General features: G+C 41.1%; 1 non-coding gene across 1 annotated transcript; it reads right to left on the bottom strand.

Moving 5' to 3' along the window:
* Window positions 1–4,699: 4,699 nt before the first annotated feature.
* Window positions 4,700–4,806, bottom strand: LOC131822917 (U6 spliceosomal RNA). Its single transcript, XR_009350393.1, has one exon. It is a non-coding gene; the product is annotated as a U6 spliceosomal RNA (small nuclear RNA).
* Window positions 4,807–9,708: the final 4,902 nt, after the last annotated feature.

Raw genomic sequence — 9,708 nt, forward strand, 5'->3', positions numbered from 1 at the left:
GGCTGTAAGTGTCTTAGTGTTGTGATTTTTTTCTTTGACTCTGTGTCCGTGGCTCTCAAGACCCATTTCTAAAATTTTGCTTCAGAAAGGGGATGAAAAACATACACTTGAAAGAACTTCTCTGGGCACTGTTACACTGAGATGAGTCTGTCTATTGTTCATATCAGCTTCTAGGCCAATCATTGTATCTGTACATTCTTGGTTAAGCAGAGGAATATATTCTCATATTCTCCGATCAAGAAAGGTACCACACTCATTGACATGCAAAGAAACAACTTAAATATGCATGGTACCATTTTGGTTTACACAAGGGCTATGGTGCTGATATGCTGTGGGTAGCTACTACTTTTTTTTTTTTTTAAGATTTTATTTATTTATTTGACAGAGAGATCACAAGTAGGCAGAGAGGCAAGCAGAGAGAGAGGAGGAAGCAGGCTCCCTGCTGAGCAGAGAGCCCGACTCGGGACTCGATCCCAGGACCCTGAGATCATGACCCGAGCTGAAGGCAGAGGCTTTAACCTACTGAGCCACCCAGGCGCCCTAGCTACTACTTTTTAATGGCATTGAATGGCACCTTTGAGGGCCGTGTGGGTGGCTCAGTGGAATTACTGTCTGACTCTTGGTTTCAGCTCATATCAGGATCTCAGAATCATGAGATGGAGCCCCACATTGGGCTCCGCACTGAGCATGGGGTCTGCTTGGGATTCTCTCTTTCCCTCTGCTTCTCCTCATTCATGTTCTCTCTCTCTTTCCAAAAAAAAGGCAGCACTGACATAATACACTCACAGGAACTTTATCTTTTGTAACAGATGTTTTTGAGTGTTCCGTCCAGATATTATCTTGGCATTCACTGTTTCTATAAGCACCAACCACTCAGATTCTTATTATAAGTATTTGTGACTCATTTGCTGAGGGCATTCTCTGGCCTCTGAAGCACTTGACACATGAGGCAGGTAGGTGAGAAATTCTAGGAGTGAATGTCGCAAGGAGCAGCTCTCAACCAGTGATAGTAGGAATTGGGGGTTGGGTAGCTTAGGTTCCTTGTCCCTCACGAACAACATTCTGAGTCATGCTTGATGAAGTCTCACAAAGTCCCCAGTGGGGTTACACTCCTGGTTCTCACAGGGGAAACCTTCTATCTGACTCATCTTGCATGGGCTTCCTTTTCTTTTTTTCCTCACTTCCTCTACTGGTCCTAACTGGGTTCACTTCCCAAATAAGCTACTCTCATTCAAGTCCTTGTATCAGGGTCTTAGGGGAGCCCAAACCTAGCCTAAGTTAGCTGAGACAAAGATGGCCTAAGAAGCAGATTCTCAGCACCAGCTTCTTGAACTGAATCATTCAGTACCTGAGTGGCAACAAGGACTCCATTGCTAGTAAACAATGAGGTGGAGCTAATCCCTAGTAAACAGTAACACCATAACTAGTAAGACTCATCAGGTGGATTGGGATAGAATATTGGAAGGAAAGAAAGTTTATTGCTCTTGTGTTTGAAAGACAAGAGATTGTAGAGTCGGTTAACTTCTAGAAACTCTGTAGGAGGAAACCTTATAGTCTTGAGTCAACCAACAGTCATCTCAGAATTTGGTGTAAAAGCTTTAAGACCTCCAAACAATAATCAAAATGATCTTCATTTCCTTCAGCTACAGGATAGAGAGGATATACTGAAAATCAGGCCCAAGATTTGATTCTAGGAGAAGCAGACTTTTAAAGAAGACTGACTTCACAGAGCTTGCAAGTCCCCTCCACTAAAATCAGAATTCTTGTAGGACAGGAAATAGACACTGAAATATAAAAGGAGATATTTGGGTAGATAGTCTTAGGAGTCTTGACCCGGAAGAGTCTTCTGAAACTGTGGCCCAGAAAAAAAGGTCCTTACGCTTCCCTAGGGGAGAACAACTACTTGCCACATCAACACTCCAATCTGAGGAGGATGTTTTATAAGGTGATGCTTTCCTTCTCAAGTTCTGCTCCCATCTGCCCTCATTGCTTCTAGACAAATAACTAAGATCAAGTCTCAGTTCGAGCAGAGTAGAAAAGTAGCAAAATTCTGTAATGCGGGATGAGATGGATTATTAATCAAATGAACCACAGAGCCTGGCTAATAAGTAAGTACTTGTCCCTCAAGAACAACATTCTGAGTCATGCTTGATGAAGTCTCACAAAGTCCCCAGTGGGGTTACACCCCTGGTTCTCACAGGGGAAACCTTCTATCTGACTCATCTGAGTAAGTACTGGTAGGAATCTGAAGAATGTTCCCGATTTGGTCTTGAGATGCAATCAGGGAGGACAGAATGTAGCACCAGATGATGGATAATCTATTTCTAGGAGAGCACTCTTTAATGAGTTAATTTTTAACACTCTGGCAAGTGAACTTGGAGCCGATCCCAATGTGCTACTAGAAATAGCTCTTTGAAGCTTGGAAACAATGTTGGACTAAAATGAATGATGTGGAGATGCCAGAACTACCCTGGCAAAGTATTAGAGGAGAATTCCAAGGTCTCAGAGAGGCGGGCATATGATAATGTATTTATTTTGTGATGTCAGAGAAACTATCTGTTCATTACGTTCCTCCGGAAAGCCCAAAGACACCCCCTTCATGAAGACAGTAAGAAGTGTCCCCACCAGAGGGATACCAGCATTGATGAGAAGGTCAGCGGTGGCTCTTCTCTGTAGCAGGTTTGAGACTGTAAGTATGTTCCTGTGTTTCACTGGGAATGACAGCGACATGGCTAAGACTCACCATGTGGTACTCCTCTGACCCGATGCTGGTATATTCAGAGAGGGGTCCCGGAGAGCATCCAAGGTCGAAGTGGGAGTGAAGCTTCCTACTCTCACTTTCAATAACCAACGTTAAGAAGGTGAGCTTCCTCTCATTACAAGCCCACGTTCTGCAGAGGTCTTGATAATCCCACCAAGGGACACGGGTCAAGGTTCGGCTGAATCTACAGCTTCAGCTGTTGCCTGATTACTTTTGGCTCCTCGAGCCCACAGGCCTGTTGTTGCAGAAGGTGGTTAGGTTGCTACACAGGCAGGGGTAATTTGTCCTGATTACCAAGAGGATAGAATTGCTGCCAAATAACAGAATGGGGAGGGGTGTGTCTGGAAATCAGGGGACTCCTGGTGGTGCCTCTTGATGCTTCCCTGCTTAGTGAGAACTGACAGGGCAAGTGACCTGATAACATCTTGATGAGGACATGTAACCAGGGCCTCACACTCTCAGGAATAAAACTATCAGTTCTTGCACCACGCAGGGACCCTAGCCTAGGAGCAGATAGGTCAGGGGAATGGAAGTGGTAAAGGAGGAAAAGGCTGGGTACTGAATATTGTCTCAGGATTAACTACAGCAGTGGAGATTATAGCTTGTCCTACCAAGCCTTTATTATAAGTTCTCTATTTCTTTCTTTCTTTCTTTTTTTTTTAAGATTTTTTTCTTTATTTATCTGACAGAGATCACAAGTAGGCAGAGAGGCAGGCAGAGAGAGAGGAGGAAGCAGGCTCCCTGCAGAGCAGAGAGCCTGATGTGGGGCTCGATCCCAGGACCCTGGGATCATGAACTGAGCCGAAGGCAGAGGCGTAACCCACTGAGCCACCCAGGTGCCCCATAAGTTCTCTATTTCTGTCTCTCTCTCGGAACTATGACAAATAATTTCCCTAAAAAAAAAAAAAAAAAAAAAAATCAGTGAAAGGGGAGACTGAACTTAACATGCAGTGTAAGTGAATCTGAGATATGCAAGACATAGCAAGGAAATGCCCACATCTCCTCAGCACTCGGCTTCTGATGGTAATCCCCTACAGCTCTGCCTGAGCATTCTCCAGAAGCATGGGCTGTATTTGCCATGCATGCTGGACAGACCCAGTGCCACAGAGTTAGCCTTGCCAGGAGCAGTCTCATCTGAGGCTGACAGAGAGGTAAGTAGTCCTCCCCTCCTCCGGTGGGATAAATCTGAAGCTTACTCTAGGAACTCTCAGAGCCCCTGCAACCCTGCCCCGGGACCGGGACCGAGGCAAAGTTTCACACAGTGCTGCTGACCTGCTCGTTATCACAACCTTCCTGCTTTCCTTTTCTGCCCTGCTTCTCTACTCCTCTGCCAGTACTTCTAAGGATCATCTCCCAATGAAGAGATTCTCATTTTTAAAAAGATTGTATTTATTTACTTATTTGAGAGAGAGAGAGTGCGAGCAAGCAGAGGGAGGGAGAAGGACAAGCAGACGCCATGCTGAGCACGGAGCCCAACACCGAGTTCCATCTCACCTCCCTAAGATCACGACCCCAGCTGAAATCAAGAGTTGGTCTCTTAACTGAGTGACCAAGGCACCCCAGGGAATTTGCATTTTTGATTGAGCTTCAACTGCTAATAGTTCTTAAAACATCAGGTCATTCAGGCATTAATTTTCATTACCATGGAGTCTCTAATTCACTGCTTTTCTTTCTTAAACCTCCACTGAAATGTGTTGTCTAAAATATGCATGGTAAGATTAGAACTGCCCTAATCTACCACAGAAAATTGTTATTTACACAGTCTTCAGAATGAGTATCTATTGATTTATTGACTCCCTTACTCCCTCAACAAATATTTATTGAACAATGACTATACTCCCAGCATTCAGCTAGACACTTCTCTGGATATACAAATAACCAAGTTGTGGTCTCAGATCTTTTCTTTTTATTTTTTCAGCAAGAGGATCCTATAACCTCTAAAATAGCGAAGGCTTCACAATTTTGCATGTCATGCCTCCACAGGTGCCATGCTAATCTTCTGTGTATCATTTAAATTTCAGTATATGTGCCGCTGAGGTGAGCACCATGGTCTCAGATCTTCAGGTAGGAATTCAAATATGTAAACAGTTTACCATGTATCAAGAGAGAAGTCAAATGTCCAAACCAAGATATCTCTTTCAAAAAATCGGCTGGTTTTTTTTTTTTTTTAATATTTTATTTATTTATTTGAGAGAGAGACAGTGAGAGAGCATGAGTGAGGAGAAGGTCAGAAGGAGAAGCAGACTCCCCATGGAGCTGGGAGCCCGATGCGGGACTCGATCCCGGGACTCCAAGACCATGACCCGAGCCGAAGGCAGCCGTCCAACGAACTGAGCCACCCAGGTGTCCCAATCGGCTGTTTTTAAATGTAGAGACTGCAGCTCCAATTGTGTTTGAGGAAACAGACTATATGCATCTACTCTTCTCTTCCTGAAACACCAGTTCTAGCCACACTAGACTATTTTGTTCAGCTAACACTTCCTTCTGTTGACAATATTCTTTGCCTATTCCAGCCTGGAAATCCTACCCTTTCTTCATGGATTGGCCCAATGGCACAGCCCTGCAGCCTTGTAGGTCTCTCTAACTCAAATCTCTTTCCACATTTGCTTAGCTCTTGTCACATGCTGTATGATAGTGATACAGTCACTGTTATTTATAGAATACACACCATGGGTAGTCACTGATATGTAAGCTTTCCTTTATTATGTCATTTAATCCCCACAACACTACAAAGAATTATGCATTGCCTCATTTTACAAATGTAGAAATTGAAGGACAGAGATACTGAGCAACTTGCCAAAACTCACACAGCTGCAGACTGGCAAGGCAAAGATTCCACCCCTGAGAGCCTAATCACAATGTCCCTGCTCTGAACTGTGACACAAAACCCTCTCCTCTTAGATTTCTGGAGGGGGCACTGTTGGAGCACAGAGCACAATAGTCAGCTCTGGAAATGCCAATAGACCTTACCATACACTGCACACTGCCAATCACTTCTCTTACCTACTGGGAGAGGTGGTGTCCTCTTGTGGTGATACATGAAGAACACTTTAGCATAGCTCTGAAACCATAGCAAGTAATTGATACGTGTAATATTGTTCTTTCTGCTTAGTTATTTATTAAATCCAAGTAGTGGAAATAAAACGGTCAGATAAAAATGGCAGATATTTTTGGAGGTACCAAAATTAGAACAACAAATCTATAAAGATAGAAAGGAGATTCATGGTTGCTCAGGCTTGGAGGGGATTAGGTGTGACTGCTAAAGGGTATAGGTTTTCTCTTTGGGGTGATGGAAGTGATTGAAAATTGATTATGGTGATGCTCGCACGACATTGTGAATTTATGAAAATCCATTGAATGTTATTCTTTAAATGGGTGAAATGTATGATATGCAAATAAATAATAAAGTTGTGATAAAAAACTAGGGCCATAGGAGAAATCGGTATGGGGTTATCATTTCCCCCAGTGCATTATCTTGCCCCCATATGGAGACTGATTCTGCTGTTAGTCCCCGGGAAGGAATCTCACAAGGTGTCCTTTACCACTGCTGGCATCTGTCCTGTTAGTCATCACTTCTGAATTCATGACTTGCTTTTAGATGTTGGAAGGAGTATTATACCTGGATTTGGATTCAGCTGCATCTGAGCTATTTGGGTCTGATAATATCCTTTGTTTTCTGGGCACTCCAGGCACAGAGAATTCTCCAACATTAGAAAGGAGCATAAGGAATCCCAGCAGAAATGTCAGAGGTGCTGATGGACTAAGCTGGGGGGGGGGGGGCAAAGTATGTCTGAGAAGTTTATACACACCATCCCACTTGATGAGTCTGAAAATTTCATTTCAACAAACCAACTTATTTTGTTCAATTGTATTGATTTTCAGAATATTAATCCCCAGGCGCAGGCCCTAGAATATTCTTAAGTGCAATGTACTCCTTGAAACTGTAATTAATGGTAGGCACAAGACTCTGGAATTCCAACTGCCAATTGGCCCAGATGATGCTTTTTATTAAAACAAAATGTTCTTACAAAAGGGCTTAAAGAAAGCTTATGAAAGTGTTTTTTTTTTAATGTGAAATATCAAAGCATTCTATTGCTTGTAATACAATACACTGTCTTCTGTTTTCTTCTTGGACTGCACTGTTAAGAAGTTACTTTATGCCAAGTGTATAACATCAGTCAATTTGCATTCCCTGAACTCCTTAAATCAAACAGCTATCAAGTGACTGCTCTGAACAAGTTGCTGCATTTGGTACGTTTAAGTGGATCCCATGTGAAGGTCTCTACTAAAATCCATAGTGCTTACTATATGTTAGTATCTTTCCTTTCTCTATGATGGTTGTTGTCATGGAAACATGAGAACTAAAAGTCATGGGTCCCTGCTTTTTAAGTTTTGCTATTTCCTCAGGGAGATGGGTAAGAGTTAACAAGACAGGCAAAAGATACAGTTACGGATCGAAAAAAAAGAAAGAAAGAAAGAAAAGAAAAAAGGTCATTTTCTGTCTCTACTACATGATATTCTTCATTTTTATCTTATTATTATAATAAATGTTAATATTTATTGCTCAAATCTTATATCTTTCCCAAACAAAATGCCATTTCATCATCATGATCTCCCTATGGGGTGGCAGGTGATTTCACGATTTATGGGTCAGAAAACAGGATGATAGAGAACAATGGTCACATATATTATATGATTCTAGATGGAACTTTTAGTCAGTGTATCTGCCCTTTTGGCCACAGTAGGCTAATCAGAGTACCTCATTCTTCCTGGCTAAAGTAACAGATCTATGGTTGCGCTGGTGATTCCACTAAACCAGTCGAAGCTCTCTTGTGCCTTCCCCTCCAGAGCTTTAAGATAGGGGGCCATGGGAAATAGTCACAATTTGCTCACACCACAGAATGTGACAGTTTGGTAAGCACATGCCAATATGGATGAAAAGTTAAGAAGGAGAGAAAGGAGAGCAGGAGCAAATGAAAACCTGATCAGAATCCCTTAGCCCAGCTGTGTCTGAAACCTGACTTAACCTTTAAGGTGTGTGATGCAATAAATTCCTCTTTGGTTTCTTTTTTTCCTCTGTTCAGGGCAGACTGAGTTGATTTTCTGCCACTTGTAACTCAGACACCCCAACTAATATGCCCACATGGTCATGAAAAGTGGAGCTAGTGATGTTGAGCATCTTTTATGTGTCTGTTGGCCATCTGTTTGCCTTTTTAGAAAAATGTCCCTTCAGGTTCTTTGCCATTTTAAAATTTGGATTATTTGTGTGGTTTTGTGTGTTCAGTTATATAAGTTCTTTATATGCTTTGGATATTAACCCTTTATTGGATATATCATTTGCAAGTATATTTTCCCATTCAGTAGGCTGCCTTTTTGTTTTGTTGATGGCTACCTTCATTGTGCAAAAGCTTTTTGTTTTGATATAGTCCCAATAGTTTAATTTTTCTCTTATTTCCCAGAGGAAACAAATTTAGAAAAATGTTTCTAGGGCTGAAGACAAAGAAATTACTACCTATATTTCCTTCTAGGAATTGTATGGTTTCAGGTCTCGCATTTAGGTCTTTAATCTATTTTGAGTTTATTTTTGTGTATTGTGTAAGAAAGTGGTCCAGTTTCTTTCCTTTGTCCAGTTTTCCCAATATCATTTGTTGAAGAGACTTTTTTCTATTGTATATTTTTTCTTCCTTTGTTGTAGATTCATTGACCATGTATTTATGGATTTATTTATGGACTCTTTATTCTGTTCCATTGATCTTTGTGTCTATTTTTGTAGCAATATTATATTGTTTTGATTACTATAGCTTTGTAGTATATCTTGAAAGCTGGGATTGTGGTACCTCCAGCTTTGTTTTTCTTTCTTAAGATGGGTGACTCAGTGGGTTGGGCTGCTGCCTTGGGCTCGGGTTGTGGTCTCAGGCCCTGGGATCAGGTCCTGCATTGGGCTCTCTGCTCAGCAGGGAGCCTGCTTCCCTCTCTCTCTCTCTGCCTGCTACTCTGCCTACTTGTGATCACTCTCTGTCAGGTAAATAAATAAAATCTTAAAAAAAAAAGATTGGTTTGGCTATTCATCACTAATTATCAGGGAAATGTGAATTAAAACCACAACAAGATGTCAGTTTACACCTCTCAGAGTGGATAAATTCAAAAACACAAGAAACAAGTGTTGCCAAGGTCGTACAGAACAAGGTATTCTTGAGCACTATTAATAGGAATGCAAACTAGTACAGCACTGTGGAGAACAATATTGAGTTTCCTCAAAAAATTAAAAAATGAATTAAAATTAAAATTAAAAATAAAAACACTAATATAAAAAGATACATGCACCTCTATGTTTATTGCAGCATTACTTATAATAGATGAATTGTGGAAGCAACTCAACTATCCATCAATAGATGTATGGGTGAAGAAGATGCAATATATGTACATATATATATATATGTATGTATACACACACACACACAAACACAATGGAATATATTCAGCCACAAAAAGAATGAAATCTTGCCATTTGCAATGACAGGGATAGAATTAGAGAGTATAATTCTAAGTGAAATAGGTCAGTCAGAGAAAGATACCATATGATCTCACTGGTATGTGGATTTAATGAACAAAATAAATGAACAAGGAGAGGAAAAAAGGAGACAACAAATAAATAAACCAGACTCTTAAACCCGGAGAACAAAGTAGTGGTTACCAGAGTGGAGGTGGGTGGGGGATGGGTAAAATAGAGGACATTAAGAGTTCACTTATCATGATGAGTACTGAGAAATGTACAGAATTGTTAAATCATACTGTGTACCTAAAACTAATATAACACTGTAAGTTAATTATATTTGAATAAGAAAAGGGGAGTTAAGACTTGTACCCAATGTGTCTGTGGACCAGTCCATGTTCTTGACCATAATGCTTATTTACAACAACAGCTAGCACTTAAATGGAAGACTTTC

Source organism: Mustela lutreola, chromosome 1 (assembly GCF_030435805.1).
Source record: "Mustela lutreola isolate mMusLut2 chromosome 1, mMusLut2.pri, whole genome shotgun sequence".
NCBI lineage: Eukaryota > Metazoa > Chordata > Mammalia > Carnivora > Mustelidae > Mustela > Mustela lutreola.